Source organism: Cnephaeus nilssonii, assembly GCF_951640355.1.
Source record: "Cnephaeus nilssonii genome assembly, chromosome: 12".
In the NCBI taxonomy this organism is placed as follows: Eukaryota; Metazoa; Chordata; class Mammalia; order Chiroptera; family Vespertilionidae; genus Cnephaeus; species Cnephaeus nilssonii.
The window spans coordinates 74,930,273-74,957,503 of record NC_137083.1 but is presented as its reverse complement, the minus strand read 5'-3'; the positions used below and the strand labels follow the sequence as shown (position 1 = coordinate 74,957,503).

Here is a 27,231-nt window from a genome sequence, read left to right as displayed (position 1 = left end):
TGTTATGACATTTACAAGCTGCTTTTTAAAAAAATACCTTGAACTAGTAATTCATTGGGCCTGTATACCTGAACTTATTTAAAGTGACTCATTGGCCTTAGCTTTGATTTTTCTTATTAATCATATATGGTTTTCCATTTTAGTTTAACACTTTCCTTTTTGGTGGTGAACTTCTAGGATTAAAGAAGTCTGTCCTCATCTTAATCTCTGATAATAAAGTAGTCCCCTCTTATCTGTAGTTTCTCTTCTTGTGGTATCATTCACTTTGGCCAATTGAGGTTTGAAAATATTAAATGGAAAATGCCAGAAATAAACCAATTTATTAGTATACATTTTAAGTTGCATGTTGTTCTAAATAGCATGATGAAATCTCATGGCATCCTGCTCCATCCCATCCAGGATGTGAATAACCCCTTTGTCCAGCATATCCATGCTGTATAAGCCACTGCCCCATAGTATTCATCTGCATTATCAGATCCATTGTTGGGTATCATGGTGCTTGTGTTCAAGGTAACCCTTATTTTATTTAACAATGGTTCCAAAGCCATTTGGATATGCCAAAGAGAATCCGTAAAGAGCTTTTTCTTTAAGTGAAAAGATATGTAAGAAATCAACAACAACAACATAGATAGGGTTCGGTACTATTCATGGTTTTAAGGCATCTACTGGGTGTCTTGGAATGTATCCCCCATGGATAAAGGGGAACTACTGTTTAATATTGTCACCAAGCAATAGACTCATGTATTCTTTAATATTTTCTCTATACCTAAACAAAATCTTGAAGTGTTCTTAGATTTTTTTTTTTTTGGGTGGGGGGAGTGTGGGTCAGGGGGTTTTGCTTCAGCCATTTTAAACAATTATTAAAACTTTGAGTCATGTTTCTGTACTTTTCCTGACATGCAGTATCTCTACTCAGGCTGAATAATCCCTGTGTAACTGTGTTTTTAGATATTTTATGACTTTTTTCTTTGTTAGTATCTTCAGAGACTGGGGGTGTTCATAATTTCACTTTCAGTAATTCATAATTTTTAACAGAAAAGATATTTATCCCAAGTTATTTTTTTATTTTAGAGTTTGATGCCAAGAAGCCATCATATATAGTAGGAGTTGGCACATTTTCTCTGTAAATGCTAGATTGTAAATATAGTTTTTTTGGGCCAGAGGTCTCGATCACAACTATGCTATCTATATATATAAAAGCCCAGCGACCGTTATGGCAGAATGACCAGAATGACTGAAACAACTGGTCGCTATGATGCGCACTGACCACCAGGGGGCAGATGCTCAACGCAGAAACTGCCCCCTGGTGATAGTGCGCTCCCACAACAGGAGCGCCACTCAGCCAGAAGCCAGGCTCACAGCGTGCGAGCCTGTCCTGCCTCCGACAGGTGCAATCTCCAGTGAGCAGACTGCAGTCCTGACACCTGGGTGGTGTGACCATGGATCAGCCACCGCCGGCCCCTGGAACTCTCCTTTTGGATCCTGTGGCTGCACCACACCCCTTACCTATTGCCCTCTGGGCCTCTGGATGCAGGCTCGGGAAAAACCCACAGAGGTGCTTCATGCACATACTGCCTGGGCCATCCCCCATCTCGAGAGCGAGTGCTGGTGAAGTCCAGCCCAATGACTGACACCCACACATATCTGCAGGCGAGCCCTTGGCAACTTCCACCTACCACCCGGCCCCAGCCCCATCTCCCGGAAAGGTCTGCGTCCTGGCACCAAATACCCACTCCTGGATCCCTGCAGAGTGCTGGTCAGCTCCGGTGGGCAGAGGGGCACCAGCAGGTGCTGGCCTGACATATTTCGTTCAGGTAGCCCCACACTTGGGCCGGGAGTTTCATGGAAAAATCACCCCCTATACCCTGCAGGTACAATCAATCTATTGTGAACAAATGCAGCGTGGAATGGTCACGTGTGACTGGGACAACGCCGGCCCCCTGGAACTCCCTCTTGGGCATCAGAATCGCGTCCCACCCCTTAGCTATTGCCGTGTTCCTTCAGATGTGGAACTGAAATACTAAGAACATGCCTTACCGGGGACCCCGACCGGCCTCTCCCTCCTTCATTCCTACCACCCCCAGCTGGGCCAGAGGTCTCTCTCACAACTAAGCCAGACCAGTCCCCACCTCCAGAGAGAGTCCCAGAAAAAGTGAGAAAATCCCAATCTGAGGAGCGGGTCTCCCACGCCTGTCTGCAGCCAAGCCCACTGTGCCCTTCCTGGGCCTGGCTGGCATCTGGGCTCCTACGTTCCCCACGGCTCTGGGGTGGCTCCTGCGGATGGACCCCTGGCGGTGCGGCACCCAAGGACACCCACAGCTCAGCCAGGAACATACCCCATACGCCTACAGGTACAATCTACTCGGAGTAACTGGGATGAGCCTGATATTGCCGCCTGGCTCCTGGAACTCTGCCTCGGGCAACAAGATCAAATCTCATCCATTACCCATTGCCCCAAAGCTACAGAGGAAGGCAGCAATATAAAAGTGGCCACATGGTGGCGGCTGACAATTGGGGTAAAAGTCAGATGGATCTGAAGGGTGGGGGTGTGGGCGAGAGATCAATCTGCCCTCCAAGATCCCCAACTTTGTATTGTTCACTTCGGAGCATCTCTTATCTGGCTCCGAGCAGTGGAAAGCATCCAGCATGGCCCAAGGCATCCACCGGGGACCTCCCGGGCAAGACTCGACCATGGCTGCAGAAGGGACATTTGGAAATATTTTTCATGAAGCTGTGGGGAGGAGGACAGACTCCCCATGAGACTTCCCAGCAGCTCACAGGGCTGTGGAAACTCCCCGGGCACCTGGGCACAGGCTCCCGATTTCCTTTCAATGTGCACGAATCTGTGCACCGGGCCACTAGTTATAAAAGCAGCTGCAGACAATACCTAAATGAATGAATGTGGCTGTGTCTCAGTAAGGTTTAGGTATGAACTCAAGTTGAATTTCATATAATTTATATGTATCACAAAATAGTTTTCTTTTGATTTTTATTCAGCCATTTAAAACTGTAAAAAACATTCTTACCTTACAGATCATCCAAAATTAGGCAGTTAACCACTTTTAGCCCATGGACACACACACACACACACACACACACACACACACACACACACACACTTTTTCATATAAATATAGACAGATATTTTTATCTCCATTACTAATGCATGCCATATTTTTTTCACTCGCTTGGAATATGAGCTTAAAATGGACATGGAGCACCACCAGGACACCCCGCAGACTGCCGGCACCAGGAAGATCTGGACTTCAGAGCACATCTTTGACCACCCATGGGAAACTGTTACAACACCTGCAATGTAGAAATACTCAAACCTTATGAGCCCAAGTGCGGTTGGAGTTGATGTGTTGGACAGACATATAGATCATGGATAGCTGCACAGCCATAGACTTCTCAGCACAGAGTGGGGTCTGCCTTCCATTATGAAATTTCTTTAAAAAAAGTTTTTGTTGATTTTAGAGAGGAAGGGAGAAGGATAGCGAGATAGAAACATCTATGAGAGAGAAACATCCATTGGCTGCCTCCTGCATGCCCCCTACTGTGGATCAAGCCTGCAACCCTGGGCATGTGCCCTGACCGGGAATCAAACTGGGGACCTCCTGTTTCATGGGTCGATGCTTAACCACTGAGCAACATCAGCTGGGCATGGAATCTCTTATTGGGTAGCAGGAACCAAAACATATGTGCAAGAATATTCTGTAATTGATCCTGTAGAGAAAATAATGTAACTTAAATCCACTAATATTTCATTTACAAATATGGTTTCAGTAGATGAGAGACTTATATACAAACCACATGTCCAGGACCTAGTAAAAGCTGTTTTGACTCACAAGGCCGTAATCATGGTGTCCAGGAGTCAGTCTCTGTAGTCATCTCAATGGACTGATGGCAAGTATGATATCTTCAAATGCCAATAAAGGCCAAGAAACAATGGAATGGGTAATGCTGAGACTGAAGAATTGACATCTCCGGCAAGAGGGAGCATAACGACACCAATGGCAGAAGCAGCATTTGTAGAGAAATGATAAAAGTTGGTACACAACACCCAGTCCTCCAGATCTCTACTAGCAGGCATTATATTTATTTATTATTTAAAAATACAACTATATTTTAGGTAGGATATTTTTAATAAGCTGAAGAGAGGCTATGTGACTTGCTTAAAACGAAGAGGTGCAGGGTTGCTAAATAAAGGGGATCACCTGAAATTTTTAAAAATTGACATGAACTTCTAAGAATTGTGTGACAGTATTTCATGAAGTTCTTCCCATTTCACTGCTATTAAGTCCAAAGTAGTAATTCTCCTTATTGCTCTTTTTAAACCTTCAGAGAAATGATAACATTAGTAAGACAATAATTTACTAGATGCTCAACTTTTGTGATTATTTGTATTACAATATAAGTGTGCATAATAAAGTGCAATGACCAGCTGAGTCATCAGAGTTCTAGGTAGTGAACTGAGAACAACATTCACTTCCTTTTCTCGAAAACTAAAATGTCAGGAAGGTCCCCAGATAGAACAGTCCTGTATCAGCATCACAACTAGCAGAGGCAAATTTAAGTATGAGACAAAGCTTTGGCACAACCCAGAGCTTTTAATACTCTTTCATATGTGAGGATATGGGTGGACCAGAGTCCTAGGGTACAATTAGATGAGTTAATTATCTGGCTGGAATTGACAACTTGAAAACTGATCACATCAGGGCTATTTAACTAGGTTTACTTCTGTGCTTATGGTGGCCCTTTAGCTATGTTTTATTGTTTATATGTTCTGGTATTTCTTTATATACATACTAGAGGCCCAGTGCACAAAATTTGTGCACGGGGGCGGGGGGTGGGTGTCCCTCAGCCCAGCCTGCACCTTCTCCAATCTGGGACCCCTTGAGGGATGTCCGACACCCCTCGAGGGATGTCCTGTAGCCATCTTGGTTGGGTTAATTTGCATACTCGCTCTGATTGGCTTGTGGGTGTGGCTTGTGGGCGTGGCTTGTGAGTGTAACGGAGTTAGGATCAATTTGCATATTACTCCCTAAACGGGCAGTCGGACATCCCTCTCACAATCCAGGACTGCTGGCTCCCAACTGCTCGCCTGCCTGGCAGCCTGATCACCCCCTAACCACTCCCATGCCAGCCTGATTGATGTCTAACTGCTCCCCTGCCAGCCTGTTTGCCCCTAACTTCCCTCCTCTGCCGGCCTGGTCACCCCTAACTGCCCTCCCCTGCAGGGTTGATCGCCTCCAACTGCCTTCCCTTGCATGCCTGGTGCCTCCCAACTGCCCTCCCCCGCTGGCCATCTTGTGGTGGCCATCTTGTGTCCACATGGGGGTAGGATCTTTGACCACATGGGGGCAGCTATATTGTGTTGGAGTGATGGTCAATCTGCATATTACTCTTTTATTAGCTAGGATAGAGGCCTGGTGCACGGGTGGGGGCCAGCTTGTTTGCCCTGGTGTCCCGGATCAGGGTGGGGGTTCCCTTGGGGTGTGGGGTGGCCTGAGCAAAGGGCTTGTGGTGGTTTGCAGGCCAGCCACGCCCCCTGGTGACCCAAGCGGAGGCCCTGGTATCTGGAATTTATTTACCTTCTACAATTGAAACTTTGTATCCTGGAGCGGAGCCAAGCCTCCTGCTTGCTCCGTGGCCAGCAGCCATTTCTGTTTGGATTTGTTTACCTTCTATAATTGAAACTTTGTAGCCTTGAGTGGAGGCTTAGGCCGGCCAGGGCAGGGGAAAGCTTGGCTTTTTCTATCACCTTGGAAACCCAAGCCTCCCTCCTACTTTCTCCGTGGCTGTAGCCATCTTGGTTGGGTTAATTTGCATACTCGCTCTGATTGGCTTTTGTGTGTGGCTTGTGGGTGTGGCTTTGTGGGTGTAGCGGAGTTAGGGTCAATTTGCATATTACTCTTTTATTAGGTAGGACTAGAGGCCCGGTGCATGGAAATTCATGCACTGGAGGGGGTGGTCCCTCAGTCTGGCCTGTCGCCTCTCACAGTCCAGGAGCCCTCAGGGGTGGAAGGTGACCCGGCAATCAGGGGAAGGCGACACCCATCACACCTCTGCTGCTGCCACTGCTGGCAGCACAAGCCTCGGCCGGCCCTGGTTACCTGAGCCTCAGGTGGCCCTGGGTGGCTGGGCAGCCACCATCTGAGGCTTGCCCGCACCTTGGGCCGGCCCTGGGCGGCTGGGGGGCTGGGGGATTTGGCGCCACCATCTTGTGGCTGCGGGCGCCACCATCTTTGAAGGTGGGGCATTCAATTAGCATATTCCCTCCTTATTGGCTGTGGATGCCGCCATCTTTGCGATGACATGAGGGTTGATTAGCATATTCCCTCTTTATTAGATAGGATATATAAATTTCATTTATTTTATTTTTTGTTAAAAATAGGATATTTTTAACAAAAAGATATTCTTTCTACTGACTTTTTAGAGAAGAAGGAGGTGTGTGTGGGAGAGAGAGAGAGAGAAACATCAATGTGGGAGAGATGTTGGTTGCCTCCTGCACTGGTCCCCATTGGGGTTAGGGATCAAACCTGCAACTAAGGTACATGCCCTACTTGGAATCAAACCCTAGACATGTTGGTGCATGGACTGATGCTCTAACCACTAAGCTACACTGGCCAGGGCTCTGCATATTTTTTAAGATAACTAAACCAACCTTACAGAGTCTGTCTCAGGGAATGTTCCTCTTATTCTTTTATATAAATATGGATTATACAGTCTCAGCTGGGGGAGATGGGAGAATGGAAGAAAAGACTAAGAAGAATGATGTTCATACCTGTGCAACTTGCAATAGCTAATATTTGGAATGTTGGTATGCTTGAAGTTGTCCCAGAGGCTCCTTACCCTATCTTCATATTTTTGGATTTTTTTTTTCTTTTTGCTCTTCTGATTGGGTGTTTTTTACTTCCTCATATTCAAAATCATTGATTTGATTCTCAGAATCCTCTACTCTACTGCTGAGTCCCTTTAAATCAGCAGTCGCCAACTGGTGGTCCGTGGACCAGTGGTGGTCCGTGAGGTTCAAAAGATTGGTGACTGCTGGTTTAAGGAAACCTTTGGTGCAGCGGTCGCTAACTGGTGGTCCACAGACCACTGGTGGTCCATGAGGTCCGAAAGGTTGGTGACCGCTGCTTTAAATTATTCTTTATTTCAATTAGTGTATGATTAATTTCTGACTTGTCTCACTAAGATCATTGAAAATCTCACAAAGTCCCTTGAAGCTCTCATTAAGATCTTTGAGTAACCTTATAACCATGGTTTTGAACTGTTTCCAGTAGTTTGCTTGCTTTCATTTCTTTCATTTGTGACATGTTTCTTTGTCTCCACATTTTGGCTGCTTGCCTGTGTTTGATTCTGTGTATTAGGAAGAGCTGTTATGTATCCTGAAATTGGTAGAGTAGCTATGTATAGTAGGGCTCACTACTCAGTCTCCCTCATCACCTGAGCTGGGAAGCCTAGGTGTGCCCCTGTGTGGGCTGTGTGTCTTGTATTTGAGCTTTGATTGCATCACTGGGGGAAATTGAACTCCAGGCCAATTGGCTGTGAGGACCAGCTGCAACTACAGTGCAAGAGCTGCTGTGCAGGAGACACCCCTATGGAGCAGGACTTCAGTAGGACTTTGGTGGTCACTGAGTTTGCCCTTTGAATGTGTCACTTATGGGAGTATAGAGTTGTAATCCAGTATGATTACAACTCTATACTGGCTCTAGGGCCTCCCAGGAGGTGCAAAATCAGCCACTGCATGGGGCCTTTCAGCAGGAGCTACAGAGATATCTGAAGATGGCTGCTACTTTTATTGGGCTTGCAAAGTGCCCAGGTGAGGCCAAGTTGTCAAGCAAGGCAGATTGGTGCTTTGGATGGGTCATGGGACTTTTATTGATAGATTTGGAGCAAACTGACACCAGCTGCTGCTTGTTTGAGAGATTTTAGCAAAGTCTGAAGCCTGAGCCAGGACAGGCCATTCATATGGAAAAGCTGCAGCAAACAGCTTGGGTGGGGCTGCAAATTGGATGGGGCGGGGTCTCATGGAATCACCAGGGTGGAGCAAAAAGTGTGAGCCAGGCTGATGGAGACTCAGATATGACTGCCAGTCAGCTCTGTGATGGGGAAGGGCCCAGCATGGGAACAATGACCCCTGTGAGCATCCCTGTCTGGGAGAAAGCCGCCTCCGACATTCTGCCTTGATGCCAGACAATCCAGTTCCTTCCCATATGTGTCTGTGTTCCCCAAAGCTGCCAGGTGCTGGAACTCAGAGGGATCGAGTCCTAATTAGTTTGTGTGCCCGCCTTGTAAGAGGAACACCTAGGTCTCCATTGGCCTCTGTGTCACAATCCCAGCTTGTTTTTACAGACTGTAGTTACAGGAACTTCTCTTTTCAGCTCTGGAACTCTGGGCTGGGGGTTCTGGTGTGGGGCTGGACCCCTTACTCCTCATAGGTAGCCACTGCAGAGACCATCTCCTTCCTGCACACCTGGGTGTCGAACCAGCTCATTCTGGGCTCCACCCCTACTACCAGTCTCAATGTGCTTTTTCTTTACTTCTCTAGTTGTAGGACTTGCATTCAGCCAACTTTCAAGCAGTTCTGAATGATGTTTGTTCTGTATTTTAGTTGTAATTTTGATGTGGTGGTGGGAGGTGGCACATACTGGCCATCTTCTTTTCTGGGTCTTAAAAGTTTTTGCTTCACTAGTGTAGGTGTTTACTATTGTGTTGAATATGAAAAAGGTCTTTATATGGTGTATTATGAGTTACTTTACGAAAGTTGTGGTCAGACCACTTTCAGAAGAGAGAGATTTCAAAGTAAAGCATGAAAAATACAGCAAATCTCTTTTAGAGGTAAGACAACAATAAATGAAATATTTTGAGTCAGGGCTTGGCTGTATGAGAAAATACATACATGCCTGTTGTTTTATTACATTACTTACAATATTTGTGTGATAAAAAAAAACACCCAAAAGTGCAAAAAGTCTTACTGCAGGCATATATGGGGACTGCTTGGATATGCATAAGTATTAAGTTTTTTCACAGAAAATGTAATTTTTTTGGAAAATGTTAATAGAGGATGAGGAAATACAACTAGAGGTAAAAAATATTGTTTTATGACATAGGTGATGCAAATATAAGAAAGATTTAATTGAAAAACTATTATTATGCATATTTCTAGACTTCATTTCCATAAATAAAAGGCTATACTATTACTTCTCTTTTATAATTACATTTTCCAACAAGAGTATTTAGCCATTGTAACCAGCTGTTAAGTAATTTAAATTTCAATATGGGGTGGTACAAGTTAAGATGAATGTAAGTGTCTTTTTGATGAGACAGTTGAATTCTCCCTAGAAATTATGACACCAAGCTAAATATATTTGTTATTTGAAGAAATTATCTTTTATTGCTAGAAAATAAAAACATTTATTCAAATAAAGGAATCTAGTATGTTTTAATACGTTTATAAAATGTTATAGGTGATGCTATTGCGGAAATAGCTAAATTATATTTTAAATAAATGAAAAATTAATTTGTGATACATTTGCTGGTCATAAGAATTATTTGGGGAGAACTATTAAAATGTTGATTTCCAGGTCTGACCTTTCTAGAGCTACTAATAAAACTTAATAATCTAGGTCAAAGTAAAATATCACGTGGTGTTTCTAAAGCATTTTCTTCAGGAAAATAAGGAATTGAAATAGAACCCAAATTTCATTGGTCATCAGAAAGAACATTGTGATTTGGAATATAAAATATATAACTACTGTTATAAGAATAAATTTATAATATCTAAAAATTTTAACAAAAATTTCACTTTCACAAAAATATGTTTATTGGTCTGATGAATATTTTGAGTTTTCAATTAACTAAAAAAGGTCTGTAATTTCACATATAGAAACCATTGCAGAAAGGAAAGATACAATTAGCATCCCTTAAAATAATACTGAGAGGGAAAGGAGGGGGCAGAGAGAAAGAAGTAACTGGAGGTAGTTGTGTTGTGTGGCTGTTTAAGGCAACATATGTGTAAATTATTACTGTGACATTTCAAGTAAAAAATTTTTTTGTCTTTGTTTAGCTCAATTTATGCATTATCATGGTGGTTGGCTTAAATTTTACACATAATAAAATGAAGATTTGGGAATTACCTGAAGAATTTCAGTGTTTTTCAATCAAACATATTTGCAGTGTAGACAGCCTTCTAAGTTTGTCAGTTGACTGTTTAGAATTGGGAATAATATTTACATGGATAAAGAGTGATCTAAATATTGATTAATTTGCAATGAAAACATATTTGTTCTAATACTAGTATTTAAGACAGAAAATAAATTTAGTTTATTTCTTTTAAATGCCTGTGGTTGATACAACCTAGTTCAGGGCTGTTTCTTGTTTTGCAAATTCTCCATCTTCTCAGAGAATTTCCTAATCACCTGGTTTCTGAACTGAGTTTCTCCAATCTCCCTCAGGAAATGGGTCATCACATTTTTTTCTGTGTTGACAGAGGAAAATGATTTATAATTTGAGGTACAGTTTTGTATTTGGGGGTAGGTTAGGCACTTGAGCATGGAATTCTAATTTTATAATATAGCTGATAAAAAATGGAGAAACAGAAATAAAGGAAGAAGAGGTAAATAGGACAACCTCACCTTTTGTCCAGCAGTAAACATGCAGTACGGACTGGCTTGGAGTGCAGCTGTAGCAAGGGAAAGTGCTTTGGTCATCGGCCCCATCTTCAGAATGCAGTTAGCTGGAGTCCATGGTCAGTGCAGGGAGCAAGAGCCAAAAGAGTGATCACCCTTAGAGCCCTGCTTAACCAGCCAAAACAAAGCAGACCCAAAAGAAGGGGAAACAGGAGTGAGTCTTTTTTTTCTGCTGAATTCAGATATCTATCAAGAGTTCTGTAATGACCCAGTTATGGGCACTTGAATAACAATATCAGCATACTTTATTTGTAAAACATTTTATAACTAATAAGGCTCCATGTTATTGAATTGGGTTTCTGAACTAATTCTGCAATATAATTATGGCAGATTTTATATTAAATATTCAGTGCAGATGAGGAAATAATATAAATTATTTACCCAAAGTTATGTGACTAGAAATGAGCAAAGCCATGAGTAAGAGAGTCACCTCAGTCTCCTGAGTCTAGTACTCCCTCTTTTGTATGTGTCACATTGCTTTTCGTGACTTGAGCATCATATCTTCACAATGCCTCTTAGATGTTAACTGCCTGGAGGACAAAGCCCTGGCTTCTATTTTGTAGCTCTTTGTAGCACAGGTGCTCCCAGTGGAGGCCTAGCAGGAATATTTGTTAACTGAGATGTGGATGTGACATTGTGGCAAGAGGAGGGCTTGGCATTAGACAAATGGAGAGCGGCTCCCAGGCTTAGCCATGTGCCGGCTGTGTTACTTAGTGCAAATGGTTTGCTCTCTGAAACTAATGTTCACGTTTGTAAAATATGGATTAGAATTATAGATAGTATTTTTGTGTGAATTAAAAATAATATTTATTAAAGTCCCCACATGGTATCTGCCGTATAGAGCCCTCCTTTCAACAGTAACTGTGGATCTTATGACTATCCTTTTTCCTAGCTCCTCCCCCCACTTTTTTTCTGAAGGAGTGTTTTGTTTGTCAGCTTTGTTTTGTATGTTTTTCATCTTAATAAATAGAGTACTAGGGTTTAGAAGGGGGCAACCCATTTTGCTAAGGGAGCATCCTTATACCAGACCTCATGAATTCTGAAGAGCTGGAAGAAAGGGAAATATGCAATTTACCAGAAGCAAATATATTGTGTTCCTCATTTCTTGCCCCGTTTGGTCAGGGAGTTAAGTTATAAACATCTGATCCAGAAATATGCTTTAGTGGAAAAATTTGACTTCATGGATGTTCTCAGAAATTAAATATTGTCTCTGCCTGAACCATCATCTACTTGGAAACCTGAAACTTAAAAATTAATTTTGAATTTTGTTTGTGGTATTTGCAAGTGAAGTTATATTGTTTATTCATGAAGTTCTCTGAAGCTATTAGCTGTGGCATAACTAGATGTTGCCCCATTTTATTTTAAGATTGTTTCAGTTTTGCAGCATTTTCTTTTTTATGTTTATCAAAATCTTGGATCTTATTGCTTGGCTTGAAGTATGATGTTTTTAGATTAATAAAATCATCATTATAATGAAGCTTTATTTTTGGAGAAATATGTTTTATAAACATATAATAAATTTAAAAGAGTTTGTACTGAGTATCATTTTAAAAATAATATATTTTTATTGCTTTCAGAGAGGAAGGGAGAGGGAGAGAGTGATAGAAACACCAATGATGAGAGAGAATCATTGATACTGGAGATCAACCACTGAGTCTCACAGGCCTGGTATCATTTGGACTCTCCTGCTAGCGTTTTTCTTGCATTCCACTAATGGATTTGGATAAAATCATTTCCATGTCATATAACTCAGTATCTTTTTTTTTGTTTGTTTGTTTTTTTTTTTGCAGGGTTTCTGCTCTCCTGTTCTGAGAGTCTCTTTCTGGACCTACAACTAAGCTTGGAATTTTACTTTTAACTTGGCTATGGTTTAAATTTAGAAAGCCAATTTTCCTAAATCAGAAATGGAGTAACTTCCTATTTTTTTATAGCAAGGCTAATTAATAATTCGTTTCTGTTGGAATTAGGATTCTCTCCTTGGTGTCTGATGGCCCAGACCATTTTACTCTATGATGTGAGCTCTTCACAGAGCAGTGCTGTCACCCTACAGCACACTGCCCTATGTATATGATTGATACCATTTTACATGTGCATGTTGAGAAAATTAGGTTGATAATATTGGACTATTATGGTGTTCAGGCACTGAGGAAGAGCATTGTTTTTATTTAATTTTTTAATAATTGACACTATTGCAGATTTCTCCCATCCTGCCCCGGTTTGCCCCCCTCACCTCCACCTAGCGCACCCCCCAGCCCCGCCCCTTGGCCCTCACCACACTATGGTGTGTGGAGGGAGAGCATTTTGAGAATACTTTCACACTGTGTCTCTCCTTCAGTTCTAGGAAAATACTATTGGAAATTTAGTCAAAACACAATTTCCTTTCCCATTTGTCTGGAAATAATTATTTATTGAGGAGATATGTCCCCAGTGGAAGAAGGGTTTGGTAAGTGGTACATATGCTTTAGCTTACTGATATTAGGAGCATATTTCAGTGATCCCCCAATAAAAAGCACGTGCTCAAAAAGTGGTTACTGTGTGTCCTTAGTAACTATTTTTGTAAAAAAAAAAATATTGTGTCATGGGAGGGGCTTCATTTCAAGTGGAATAATGGATTAATTTAAACAAATATACACATTTTGTAATAGTATTTTTTAAGATTTAGTCTAGCCCTAGAAATCTTATTCCTAAAATATAGAAGCTTGGGATTCTATTGTACTTACTTTAGTAAAATTCTAAAGTAAATATATGGTGAAATTAGTGTTAAGTAATTTAATGTGAATTTAGCAACTAGAGAAAGATAAAAATAAAACTAAACTACTTAAGACCAGTCACATCACTTGATAAGAATGCCAATATATTTTACTACTTCTTTAATTTTTTTCCATATTCTTGCCACATTTATTGTTTATTTCACTAAAAGAAATTATATGAACCAAGTTGACTGTTCAACAAAAGTTTGGCATTATAATGTTTGTTTTGGGGACACAGCCTCCTTTTAGTTTGTAGATTCAGGCTTGGTCTCTTTAGAATTAATTGACCTGACTTTATAAAGTACTAGTGACCCAGTGCATGAAATTCGTGCACATTAAAAGGGAATTAATTAGAGGAAATATTTTAATATTGCTATTTGCCTTTTCTCTATAACAGATGTGTCAGAGATGAAAAACAATTAGTAAAATGTATATGACTATCTTCCTCCTGTCAGAGTCTGGGGTGCACCAGGGGAACCAGAGTCAAGTCCCCGCCCACCCATGTGTGCCTTGAAATGGCATGAGACCCAGACCCGGCTGGCCCCACCCCCATTGGGCTAGATCCAAACCCGGCTGGCCCCACCCCTGTCAAGCCCTGCTGGGTGGGGGTTGCGGCCTCAGATCACCTGGGCTGGCGCCGGGGCAGGGGGCACAGTCTGAGGTCCCCTGGCCCAGGCTGGGGGGCTCACCTTGAGGACCCCTGGCCCAGGCCAGGGGGCACAGCTTGAGGTCCCCCATCAAGCCCCACCAGGTGGGGGCGCAGCCTCAGGTTCCCCAGCCCAGGCGCTGGGACAGGGTGCACGGCCTGAGGTTCCCCCAGCCTGGGCCAGGTCAGGGGGCACACCTTAAAGTCCTCGTCAAACCTTGCTGGGCAGGGGGTGTGGCCTCAGGTCCCCTGGTCCGTCGCCAGGGTGGGGGGCACGCCTTGAGGTCCCCTGTCAAGTCTCATGGGCAGGGGGTACACCCTGAGGTCCCCCGTCAAACCCTGTCAGGCGGGGGGTGCAGCCTGAGGCCCCCCAGCCTGGTGCTAGGGTGGGGGATGCGGCCTGAGGTCCCTCGGCCCTGTGCTGAGGCCAGGGGTGCAGCCTCAGGTCCCCTGCCCAGCCCAGCACCACACAGCCTCAGGTCCCTGCTGATTGCTCATTAAGGCTCGTTATGGGAACTTGGCCTCCGCTGTGGCCACAGCCATCTTGTGTTACGGGATCCCCACCCCTGCTGTGGGTGCAGCCATCTTGTGTTACGGAATCCCTGCCTCCGCTGTGGGCGCAGCCATCTTGTTATGGCGTGATGGTCAATTTGCATATTCTCTTTATTAGATAGGATTACTTAATCACAGTTTAGACATGAAATTTGATTTCATACCAAGACCAGTGGCTGCCACAGAGTGGGGTGCAGTTCTGAGTGCACACAGACCTGTTTGTTTCTCATTCGCAAGCAGAGCCTGCTCTCCTCTAAAAGCAGCCATTGGGGTTTTAGTAATTCTTTTTTCTCTTTCTCTCCCTCCCTCCCCCTCCTCCTCCTCCTCCTCCTCCTCCTCCTCCTCCTCCTCCTCCTCCTTCTTCTTGTTTTTGTTAATACTTTTATTGGCAAGATTCTGTGATTTCTTTAGAGTTTTAAAAATGATTTTTTTGGTAAACCAACCATTAGACCTGATTATTCTTAGAAGTTATACCTTAGATTTAAAATTAAGATGTTTAGGATTGTATAAAAATACAGATTATTTAAGTATTTTTAAATGTAAGAATTAGGTTGTATGCTTAAGCTAGTCTTTATACACAGAATTTCATTAGTACAGCTAATTTAGGAACATTAAACAATCATAATATTTTTCACTCCTCTAGTTTTGCATCATAAATTTATCTATTTATGTTACATGTTAATTTTTTTTTGTCAAATTACAATTATCAGCAGACCAGTGTTACTCAGAAATTAACTTCTATATGCCTAAATACCTGTATAAGTTTAAAGATGTTTGATTTAATTGCTATGTTGAATCTTCTTAAAACTAGATTTCATAGAATGATGCACTATATCTAGCAATGTTTGTCTGCCTTGCTTTTAAGGGGAAGAATGGACCTGCACATTTAACACATGAAGCACTTACAAGAATATAATTTAATAAAATAATAAACATAAGAATACCAAAACTTTAGATATTTTACTTGATTTTTCTTTTTTAGGAAATAAGTACTTTGTAGTCCTCATTGTATTGTAAATTGTATTCAGTGGGTTAGATACCAAAGACATGTCAAGTCTTTTGTTGTCCTGCAATTTTGTTTGTTTTAATAAAATCAGGGTGTTAAAGAGTACATTTTGAAAGTTTATCTTTCTAACAAAATTAGGAGTACCTAAAGGGACTTTAGATTGATTTTGTGAAAGAGTACAAGAGTCACTTAAATTTTGTATCTTTAAGAAATCAAGAACTATGGTAGTCACTGTAGAATTAGAAAATGCTGTATGCTTTAAATGTTACCTTAAATAATAAATGAAAATTCAATGCATTCATTCATACTGTAGCTGTTCTCTTAAAAATTATCTACTTTTACTAAAAAGATTAAAGGGAAAAAATTCTCAAATTACATTGTGTTTTTTTAAAGGTGTGTATAATTTATTTGTTAGAGCAGTTATAGTCTTAATTGCATTTGAATGAAAATTTCATACTTAAGATAGAGACCTCTTTTATTTCCATGAGAGATTTAAGAATTTAGATTTTTAGCATTTACTGTGACATATGGTACATTTTCTGTCCTATTTTGTATACCAGCCCATTAAGAAGGGAAAGTGAAGTAAGTAATCTAAAAATAACTCTGCTGTTGGCCTAATTTAACAACAACAAAAAAAAGTCTTCTGTGCATAAGTAAAGTTTCACATTTTGTCTTCCTTGGTGGAAAATCTCTGAAGAATTTTGCCACATACTCACAGAACAACATCTTGTTTGGCACCCTAGCTGTAGCTGGAAGGGCTGTTTTGATGTTTTATAGTTATGTGTGTGTTAGCCCTAGACATAGCACAAACCCCCCTTGTCTGATTATAGTTCAGCTACCCCTCAAGTTACATGTGCATACACCTTTTTCCAAAACACATTCATTTTCACAAAACCTTACAATCTTGAATTGAATTTGAATAAAAAGTGCATCTTTAATCACAAGAAGTATAGTCATGTCTTTAAAGGTTTAATTAAAAATTATATTGCCTATTTAACTCATCTTTATTTATTTATTTATTTATTTTTAAAAGTTTCTTCTTTTTTTAAATTATATTTTTATTGATTTCAGAGAGGAATGGAGAGGGAGAGATAGAAACATCAATGATCAGAGAGAATCATTGATCGGCTACCTCCTGCACACCCCACACTGGGGATTGAGCCCGCAACCCGGGTATGTGCCCTTGGCTGGAATCGAACCTGGGATCCTTCAGTCTGCAGGCTGATGCTCTATCCATTGAGCCAAACTGGCTAGGGCAACTCATCTTTAAATTATGTTGTCATAGGCACCCTAAAAATAGTAACAACTTGTAAAGTTAAAATAACTTTAATTTCTTTTATCTTTACCTTTTCTTTGGTGAATTTTTCTATTTTGTTTATGTTACTTACTCTCTTCAGATTAATATTTTTATACTTTTTAGCATCTCTTGTCATGAGCATTGCAGTACTTGGTATAGAAACCAGATGATAATGGTTCTCGTTTTGAGCTTTAAGATTTTAGGCATGTTGACACTTGTGTGATAATACATTCAGTATTGAGTAGAGGTACAGAGTGCCTCAAGAGCTTGAGAATGGGACATCAACAGTGGAATGATGCATTTGTTCCTGGTGGGAGAACTGATTGGTTCTAATGTTTTTAAAAGGCATTTGCACTTAAATTCAAATGAATTTTTATTCCTTCCACAAGAGCTTTAAGAATTGAGGAGTGAGCATTTGCTGTGGCATATGGTGCATTTTAAATTACAAAATACTTTTGAATTCTATCTAAGTATTCATTCACTGATATGTTGGACTAGTATGAGCTTAGAACTCCCATAAAGAATGTTTTAGCTTTTATAAATATAATATATGGAGCAGATAGGAAAGAAATTTTGTTAAAGAATAGCACAGTTCCAGTATTAGAAAGATTTGGAAAAGGATAAGTAACAGCCCTATTACGGAGCTGGTATGGTAATTTATTATCTCTCTCACCTGCCATGACCCATACCTTCTAATATCCTCAGGCTCCCTCGGTGGTTCTGGCTTGCGTATGACTTTGGCCAGTGGCACATAAGCAAATGTAATGCAAGTTGAGAGTTGATAAGTGCTCACACAGTGGAGCTTCCCTTCTTGGAATGCCGCTGTTACCATGTGAGGAACACCGGTCCATCCTCCTTGAAGAGAAAAGACCGTATGGAGAGAGCTAGTCTGTTCAAGGACAAGCAGGCCCAAATGAGCTCTGTCCACACTGACCTACCAGGTGAATGCAGCAGCACGAGTGAGCCCATGCCAGAGCAGTAGAAGATCCACATCACTAACTCACAGAATTGTCAGAAATTATGAATTGTTTTAAGCCACTAATTTGGGGATGGGATGTTTGTAATTCATAATCAATAAAGGATACAGGAATTCTCCAGATACATAATACAGTATAGAAAATCAAAACAATGGAAGATGTATACCAAAACCAAAGATATACTGGAGACCCTTTGTTAAGGTTCTAATTTGCCTCTGAGGTTTCTGGTGGCTAATGTGGAATATAGTTAGTTATAGAATATACATTTTGAAAAAGAAGGAAGAAGAGCAATCATCAGGAAAGGGAACACAGTTTCTTAGACTAAATTCTAAAAGAGATTTCTCATGTCAGGCCTTTCATGGGAGTAATCCTATATAATAAAAGGCTAATATGCAAATAGACTGAATGGCAGAACAACTGAACAACCGAACAACCGGGCGCTATGATGTGCGCCGACTATGGGGGGTGCGTGTGCAGAACATGGCGGGTGTTGGCCACGGCGGAATGGTGGAGTAGGTGAGCAGGGGCACCAGACCAAGGCGGGGCGCCGGTCACTGTCATCAGGATGAACCTCTGGTGGTTACTGAAAATTCTCATACCTGCTGCCAGTGCCGGCCCCACACGCACCCACTCCAACACCGGAGCCGCCGCTTGTACCCACTGTCAGCACCGGAGCCACTGCTTGCACCCGCTGCTGGTGCCTGGCGCTGGTCCTGATCACTCAGTGCCATCAGCAGGTTCGAGCAGAGGCTGCCAGCCCCGATAGCCCCTGAGGGCTTCTCCACCTTCCCCTGCTCCTGAGGGGCGATCAGGGCAGCAGCTGCCACTTGCACCTGCTGACAGCACCTGCCCCACTCACACCCGCTGCTGGTGCTGGCCCCAATCACTCTGTGCTATCAGTGGGTGCGAGCGGGGCTGGCACCATCAACATGTGGGAGCAGTGGCGGTGGGAGTAGGGCTGCCAGCAGACAGGGGACCGGAAGCTTCAGTGGGATTGGCCGGGCGGGGACGCAGAGGATGGGCTGAGACCCTCCCCGCTTCCGTGCATACCGCAGACTTGCAGCCTTGCAGCCCACAGGTCCTTTCAAGGTGCATAAATTCATGGACTGGGCCCCTAGTCTATAATAATAAAAGCATAATATGTTAATTAGACCGGACATCCTTCCGGACAAAGCTGGGGCTGTGAGGGAAGTCCAGGTCCCGGGTGCTGGAGGGAAGCCAGTGCTGGCAGCCGTGGGAAGAAAGGCCTACTCTTGCACGAATTTCATGCATCGGGCCTCTAGTAAGTTATATAGGAGGCTATATCCTTGACCGCATTCCAGCAACAGATTTTCTGAAGAATCTCTTTTTGTCTATTTCTGTAAAACCCAAAGATATATCATCAAAGCACAACTTTGTGAGTGTGATTATTAAAGGGACTAAGATGTATAGTACTCTTTTTTATTTCATTATACAGTTACTGATTTGACTTTAGTCATTTCTATAACTTCAGTTAAGTCCTTTGAAATAACTCTGAATTTATATTTTTAATCCATAATTTCTCCTTTGTGCTTGCTTCCTACAGTGTTCTGTTAATCTCTTCCTTTCTTCTCTGAGTTTCTAGGTTGGAATGCAAAACATTGCTTTCTTTCAAGAAAGTTAAATTGTGTTATTTCTAGCTCCAAAATGCCTTATTTTTATTGATGTTCAGCTCCCAGAATGAATCTAATAATAATGGTTAGGTGACTTGAGAGTCTGTTTGTCTGAAAATATTGTAGTTCATTATTCTGAAATTTTGACATGTATTAGAAAACCAGAGTTTGAAACCAGTAACCAAATGGCTGAAATCATGGAAAAACCTGAAATAAAGAAAATAGAATAGAGGTCTCTATTTTAAGCAATAGAAAATTTATGAACTTTGTGTGAAATAGAAAATAACACAGTATACAATTGTGTGTTTTTTCTTTTGAATCATTGAATGCTAAGTGGCCATTTAACTTCCTAAATATTATCACACTATCAGTGTTTGTTTGGCCTAATGTAGTAGTCTCCTGAAATATGTATTAATTGTACATATTTTTGGTGTGTGGCTTTTTCTAGTTTCTCTTTTCTTCCTTGCTATATCAGAGCCTACCAGAGTGCAGGCACATGCTAGCTACTTAATATATATTTGTTGAATTTATGAATGAGTTCTTCATGGATACTTTTATGCCCTTTTAGTAGATTCTCTAACATAGCAGCCAGAATGATGCTTATAAAATACTCATTTTCATATTAGCCCTCATTTTTCTGTGACCCAAAGTCTATTGGTTGCACATTTTGGAGTTATGAATTTAAAAACACACACAGTGGCTCACATAAATCCTGAATCGTTTGAGAAGTTAACACATAACACCATTGGAGCAAATCCAGATACAATTTGCAGTCAGCCATAAGGCCCCGAGGGAGGGAATTAGTCTGTGGGTTGCTCTGTCTCTTGGGTAACATTCTTCGGAGAGCCATCAAGGACTGGGCCAAGGGATCTATTGAGGAATCGGAGAAGCAGAAGCAGTTGCAAGGAAGAAAACTGCCATCCTTTCTGCCTTATAATGTCTTTCTTTACTTTTATTTCTTTTCTGGACTTGCTTTTTGCTAGGCATAATAAAGACACCATAAAAAATAATAAATGGAATGCAGAAGTGACAAAGGGAAAATAAGGTTAACAAGATTAGGATATTATTACAATTAGAAGTTGAATTAAAAGCTGAACATATTTAAGGTATTCAAAGTAATAGCTTACTGATATTTAAAATGATAGCTCTAAATGATAACAATAGGGAAAATGATTGGGACAATTCAGAAAATAAGGTTAAAAGTGAAAAGTTAAAAAAATAAAAATGTGATACTTAAAAAATAGAAGCTGATAGATAAGGAACTATAATATAAAAATAAAATAATAGTAAGGTATATGACATTACATTTTTAAATGCATAGAGAAATTAAGACTAAGAATTAATGGAGGAGAAGAGTGATTAGAGGTAATGTGAGTTTAGAAATGGATTGTCTTTGCAAGACAATCACCTCCTAAGTTTTGGGCCTTTGGTCTCTCATTCCTCAAACACACACATGCCTTTACATTGTACAGACTCTGAGTCTCAAATCTCAGTCTAAGATTATCCTTTGGGTAATACCTGTGGAACTTGGGACAACCTTCCTCCCCACGCTCCTCTTTTTTTTTGTATATCACATGTACTCAGAGTAGATCTCAGCAGCTTGAGCAAGAGCCTGCATTCAAATACTAGGTAGTTCGCCTTCTAAGCCTGACAGGTGAAAATAATTTTATAGTCTCAAGGGAAAATTTTTACTTTGGCTTAACAAATTTAGATTCTACTTTGGCACAATTCATTCTAATTTTCTTATTTATTATCAAATAATTATATTAATCTGTGTTTACAATATATATTATATGGTTTACTTTATTTTATTTTTATAGCTATCTTATGGGACAAGTACTTTTATTAATCCCATTGAAAGAGACCTGAAACATCAATTATTGTATACTTTGATTTTATTGATAGAGAATCTGAGGCCATGACAAGATTTTAATCAGTGTTTATTAGTCAAGCTGAGGTAAAAACCTGGATCTTTTGATTCCCAGTATAGTTCTATTTCTACCATAGCCTGTTACCATTTATCCACTTACTTTTTCTTGAGTTCACAGTGGTTGAACGTTTTGTAACATTTAGGAATAAGAATGGCAAAAAAGTGAACTTTTAATAGAAACTGTGCTCTCATTCTAGATTATGAATGAAATTAATAGAGAATTTATGACAGTCATACTGTCCTTATGCATAATTTCTTATTCAGTGTGAAATTTGTCATCATTAAAGCATGATTTTCAAAATGAAAAAAAATTAATGGTTTTCAAAATGACTGAAGATGGAAAAAGTATGTGAGAAAGCTAAGAATAGACAGGTATAGTAAATGACTGGTTATCTATCAGCTTGGAATTTTTTTTTGACAACTTTCTTTATCTAGGCAGAATCAAGCTTTGAAAAGATCTTGACAGGCACAAATGTTAAGAGATTATTTTACTACACCCTAAGTACAGCTATAGAGGCTTGCACAGGATGCCACCTCAGAAAGGGTGAATAGAGAGAGGAGAGGATTCCCAGAAGAGAACCCCAAATTTTTATAAGCAGTTTGACTCACATGTAAAGGTTGGAGGTGAAGGTTGTACTGGCTTTTTAGAACAGTGATTCTTAAAGTGGTTGTCACTTTCTGGTGGGCAAGGAGAGTTCATTTCAGAATTAAATGAATCACCAAATACAAGTCCAGATTTTCATTCTCCCCACTGATCTATATCATTCTCACTAAAGCAGTTATGTAGGAAACCCATGGAAACATTCCTGTGTGATGATATCTCGTATCATTTAGTTATTTTCCACTGGAAGGTAAGCATATATAAGATGAGATGGGTTGTGGAAATCCCTTGTCACGTCCCGCGTGTTTCAGGGTTCCCGTTCAGGTCCGGTTTCTGGAGAAGGCCGCAATCAAAATGAAAAGAAGCTAGAAAAGAATCAATTTGGGTAAATGGGGGCCAGGCGGGAGCCCACCTCTAGTGGGAGGACTACTCCCTGCTCTGGCCTTTGCCATCCCTTTTATTGGGGTTCTGAGATACACCCATATCCTTTAGGCAGGAAATTCCAATAATAGACAATCAGCAAAAATTTACATATGTTTAACAGGTGAGAGTTGATTTAACTACCAATGTCTCAACTAAACAATGAGTGACTAGCTCTGACCATTCAGAGCGATTAAGGTTGACCAAAGCATTCTGGATTCCCTTTTCACATTTAAGTTCCAATGTCTCAATGTTCGGTTCCAGCAATGGGTAGAGCAGGATGGTGGGTGGATGGAAGAACCTCAGAGTATTTTGGCCAACTTGGTAACTTGGCTGGAAAAGAAGATTGAGAGCCTCTGGCTACATACAAAGTTGATCAATGCAGATCAAACATCACATATTACAAGAACACAATCAGTTTGCTCAAACATCACATGCTAGGACAGTGTTCGGGAAACTCATTAGTCAACAGAGCCAAATATCAACAGTACAACAATTGAAATTTCTTTTGAGAGCCGAAAACCTACTTCTGCCCATTGGCCACGAAGTTTCAATCGCACTGTATGTGCGCGCCCGCAAGTGGTTTTTTGTGGAAGAGCCACACTCAAGGGGCCAAAGAGCCGCATGTGGCTCGCGAGCCGCAGTTTGCCTACCACTGTGCTAGGAGAACCCAGGGATAAGTGTGGCTAGAGAGAGTTACTGGATTATCTAGGGTTTTGTATATCATGCTCAATAATTTGCATTTATCCTATGGACAGTAGTAAGCCATGGAAGCATGTGGAACTAGGGTATAGTAGGATCAAAGTTATAAAAATAAGAGTTTGGCCAGAAGGGAAGCAAAGACATCAGTTTTGAAGCTGCTACAATAATCCTGGTGGGGAAAAATGAAGTACCTAAATTAAGTAAGCAGTGATCAGAATGATAAACAGATCTGAGAGAGATTAAGGAAGTGACAATAGCTATAGTTAATAGTAACTAACATTTATTGTTAACTCCCTATGAGCTAATCACTCTTTTTAAGCACCTTACATAGAATTAATTTAGTCCTTACAGCAGTCTTATGAGGAAAGTATTGTTTTTATTTCAATTTCACAGATAAAGAGATTGAGTACAGATAAGGTAGGTTACTTGTCCTAGGCCACAGAGCTGGTGAGGGCAGAGCAAAAATTTAGACTCTAGCAGTTTGGTTTAGATCCCAGATTCTGTACAGTAAATTTGAGGAATTTTGATGATCAGTTGGATGATAGATATGACAGAGAAAGAGGAGTGTAGGATACTAGCACATCTCTAGCCACTGTTATAGAAGAATTAGGAGGTGAAGCATATTTGGAGTGTGATGAAGTGGAGAAGTGAAGGGACAAAAAGAGGATAAATTAAATTTTGGTCATTTTGAATTTGAGGAGTTTGTAGGAAATCCAAGTGAAGATACATAGTGGGCAGCAATACATGAATCTTGACTATTAGAATCTAGTGCAAACTCACAAAAACAGGGTGGTTAGATTAGTAGGCAGAGGGTGTTGTGAAATAGATAAACCATATCTATAGTATCGTATTCAGTTTTGAATATTGTATTTTAACTGACTCTAAAGTTTATCTGGAAACAATAGCAAAAGAAAATTGGGATAAGGAAGTGGGCTGTTTAATGCATAATGTTTTAAATAATAGTTATATAGAACAGGGAACTTATTTATGTAGCCCCAGTCAGAACAGGACCAAATAGGTATGGGTTATTCAGAAATAGATATTCTGAGAATAAAAACATGTCCAAAACAGCAAAGGATTGCCTCATGAGGTAGTCCCTATAGAGAGCCACCCTCCAGGAGTGTTGTAGAGGTAATTCCTGTTCTGCATGGATTGTTGAGTCCATCAGCACTTGGAAGCTTTGCAATTAACTATTTTAGGTTGTCTTATAATTTGTGAATTACTTTTTGCTATTAAAATATATATGCTGAGATTTTCTTCACAAAACTTGAATTTGAAGTAATTACTTCTTTATCTTAGCCTAAAACACATCAGACATTCCCACCTAAAATGATAGTTGCTAGAAGTTTGTAGGAATTTTCTTTAAATATCAACCCACCTCTTATGAGTGCTTTTATAGCAGAATGCAGTTGTTTAATCACAGAATTTATTTACCATATCAGTGATTCTCAATAAAGATAGTAGGGGTTTTAATTCCACTTAGAACAAAATGTCAAAATAAAGTGTAGTTTCTCATTACTGGTCTTAACAATCTTTATATCTCCTTTTTTTTTTCCCCTCTCCTTTGGGATTTTGTTACCAGTAATGAAATACAACCTTCATGTTATACTGTGTAGGATAGATATTGTAAATTTCTGGTCTTGCTTTTCCATTGATCTGGATTACCATATGGGAATCCTATTCAGCTGATCTTTATTTCCTGAGTCAGAAATTCTGTTTTACCCATCTTTGGGGCTTTCAGCAGCTATTCTCAATGGGCCATCAGGTATTGCACATGAAAGCGAAGGTTCAAAGGCATAGAAAAAAGATTCGGGGCTGAAATGTTTACACTGCATTTTAAATTTTTTTACAAACATTTTTTAAGCTGATGGATCAGCATGAAAGCTTACAGATCTAAGACTTCTTATATGTTATAGAATAGGTTAAGATTTGAATACACATAATTTTTAAGGAGAGGTACGGTATTCATCAGACATAAATTTGATGATTCAGGAATGACTTATTTGTATATGATTTTTCCAGTAATCATGACTAATGACATTGTAATTAATTTTGTAAGTTTAATCATTTTTCCACAGCTTTATTTGACTGTTATTATTCTGCTTTATTTTGCAACTGATAATTAGTATTAAACTGAGGTAAAGTACAGTTTACAGTAGAAATAAATGAACAAATAACTAGAAATTTTATAATAAATAGATATATATTTATGAGCGTCTGCTGCTGTCTCTTTGATCAACTACATATATTCCATAGTAAAAAAAATGTTGATTGAGAAAAAGGAAATGAAAGTACCAACATGGAAAAGCCAAATATAACTTTATCACTTAGTTAATAAAATATGTGTTAATTAGAAAAAAGATGTTTTATCATTATGCATTGATATATAGTGTGTTTGCTAATGTGTTCAAATAGTAACTTGTTTGAACATTAAATGGTTCCCTGTAAATAATTACATATAACACATTTATGCATTATAAATGTTAGATGGACAATTTTGCTACTTATCTAAACTTTAAGTACAAGCAAAATATTCAGTATGAAATATAAAAGTTTGGTAAGGGTCTTGTGTTTACTCTTAAGTACAAAACTGTTTGCAGAACATTTTTAAAAGTATTGCAAAGTAAGTATTTGATTTTCAATAATACATACCATTTTTTAATTAAACAGATTTTTTGACATTATTATAAGCTATAACAGAATCCATGCTTCTGAGAAGTTTACATACATTAAAAGACTTTTTCACAAGATGAAATTGGTCTTCTGTATGGGATAATGGGATAATTTACAAAATGAGTGTACAGGTTTAGTGGCTAATTTATCAAAATATTTTTTACTTGGAGATTAAAAATGGTGGCAGAATAAGAGGATGCTACACAACATGCTCCCAAGACCAAACTGGAATTACAAACTAAAATACAACAACAAAAATTCTGAATAATCAACTGAAGACTAGCTGGATAAAACTATGATAACAAAGGATGGAAAGTGGAGACAGCATAGGGACTGGTAGGAAGGGCAGAGATGTGAAAGGGCTAGCCAGGCTCCCACAGAAAGCAGCTGAAGTTCCAGAGAGATATCTCAGCTGTGTGTGTGTGTGTGTGTGTGTGTGTGTGTGTGTGTGTGTGTGGCAGGGGGGTTGCCTCTGAGAACTCTGGGGTCTAATCTCCAAGTTGGGTCCCCCAGCAGAGAGAAACAGCACTGAGAAAGGTGCCCACATAACATTTGGCTGTGGAAAGCAGCAGGGTTGCTGTCTGCCAGGGAGAAATAGCTAGAAATGCAGGCTATTTTTAGGGCCAACACACAAAATTTCAAGTGCAGCCACTTTCCTTGGGATCCAACAGAGGGAGGACAGAGTGGGCCAGAGCTGTGTAAGCATAAGCCAGGTTTGGGGGCTGTGGGGTTAGAACTCGGAAGGCAGACACCCCAGTTTACTGTGCTGAGTCATTTCGTCACACTGCAGAAGTGATCTTTTTCGGGCAGAAAGATCCAGGTGGTTTTTGCCTGGGGTTAAGACCGTTGACCCACCCTATTACAAAACCCCTTGCCCCACCCTGTGGATTTTCTGAGGCCAAGTAAGAGACTGAGAATAACAATTAGCCTCCAGGAAGCAGCAATTGCTTCACCCTGTTGGAAAATCTCTCACCCCAGCTCAGGTGAACAAAGAGACTGCACCACTGGACCCCCCCAAGACACTTTGTACATAAGGCCATCCAACAAACACTGGGAAGCATAACAGTTCTATCTGATACAGAGAAGCAAACACAAAGAGACAGCTAAAATGGGGGGACAAAGAAACAACCCCCTTGTGAGAGAAAATAAGAATTCTCCAGAAAAAGAACTAAATGAAATGGAGGCAAGCAACCTATCAGACATAGAGTTCAAGCAATGGTTATAAAAATGCTTAAGGAACTTAGTGCAAATTACAATAGCATGAAATGGAAAATAGAGGCCATGAACCAAACAGAATGAGAAATGATATTTCTGTCATCAAAAACACACTAGAAGGTATTAAAAGACTG

General features: G+C 40.3%; 1 protein-coding gene and 1 pseudogene across 3 annotated transcripts in view; both read left to right on the top strand.

The window, feature by feature from the left end:
• The window catches only part of FOXP2 (forkhead box P2), a 709,145-nt gene that overhangs the window by 17,724 nt on the left and 664,190 nt on the right, over positions 1 to 27,231 (top strand). The window lies entirely within an intron of this gene.
• On the top strand, positions 3,213 to 4,043 carry LOC307108105 (PRELI domain containing protein 3B-like; annotated as a pseudogene). Its single transcript has 2 exons — positions 3,213 to 3,445; positions 3,758 to 4,043. The product of its transcript is annotated as a PRELI domain containing protein 3B-like (transcript).